This window comes from Acyrthosiphon pisum, unplaced genomic scaffold, assembly GCF_005508785.2.
Source record: "Acyrthosiphon pisum isolate AL4f unplaced genomic scaffold, pea_aphid_22Mar2018_4r6ur Scaffold_21501;HRSCAF=24132, whole genome shotgun sequence".
Lineage (NCBI taxonomy): Eukaryota > Metazoa > Arthropoda > Insecta > Hemiptera > Aphididae > Acyrthosiphon > Acyrthosiphon pisum.
Window position 1 is genome coordinate 28,604 of NW_021770976.1, and position 1,280 is coordinate 29,883.

Sequence of the window (1,280 nt, forward strand, 5' to 3'; positions counted from 1 at the left end):
GTACGTGGTATAATCTCAGGTGGCGGCGCGGACTCGTTTCCATGTTTTCAACGGGTCATACTTCAGATCACAGGTAAACCAGGAACCACTGGCTCATAATAGTAGTACATAAGTACGTAAATCCGTATATCTTTAGGAAATCCCTGACCAGAACCCAATCAGCAGCTGATCGAGTGTCGCTTCTGTTTAGTGTTTTGTCAGGCGATTTAAAGCATATCAATTATTAGGCCAGCGGGGGGTGGATCTGTAACGGGGAACTAGTAGTAAAATAAATATCTTTATTATCTATGAGCACGGCTATAGATAGTACTATCTTAAACCGTGCTTGAGGCGATTTGCTTACATTTATTATCTATGGATAAACTCGATATAGATATACTTTATTTGGCCTCAATTGTTCCCCTCGAAGACCGCTGATAAGACCATTATGGCCTATCCATATCTTTATTATCTATGCTTAAGCCCGACGTGTCTATGAGTAAAATAACATAATATATAAATGATACACAGCGTCACATCTTATCACTTTCAATCGCCATTCGCCTATACATCATATTGGCATAAATAATAAATATTGGAAATAGAGATTTTTTTCCTATGCAACAAGACAGTCCACCACAATTAGTAGCAGCTGGTCACAGGTTAACTGCCGTATAATCACAAAATAAAATAAAAAAAACAATAACCACTCTTTTAATTTTTCGGACAAAAGCTTATCACTCGACGATAGAAAGTGATAACACAGAATATTCTGGGGTAATCGTAAATCGTAATATTAAACTGTAGATTGTATAGATAGGCCATATTTTGATTTTTTTGATTCTTCAGTTTCATATTATACCGACGAATAATATTTTTAAATTACAACACAATAACCAAAATCGTTATTACTGATTTTAATAAGTAATTTCGTCCAAATTTGAATTTAAAATGTCTGTAAAAAATAACTGTGTTTATGTATTTTGTAGATTTTTTGGTTACAGTATGAACTATTTATGAGAATCTTTGTTTTAAATTTTCAATCCTTAGTTATAAAAACTGAACATTTTATAATTTTTAATTACAGTGATTAATAATTTTCGAGATTTTTGATAAATTTTGTCAAAATTCGAATTTTAAATGCTTATTAAAAAAAATTGTGCCTATGTATTTTAAATATTTTACAATTGCTATTGTAAAAATATATCAAGAGCCTTGTATTAAATTTTCAAGCTTCTTCGTCCAACAAATAAAATTTTATTGGTATTTATAGAAAAAAAAACTAAGAAAATTGAAAATTG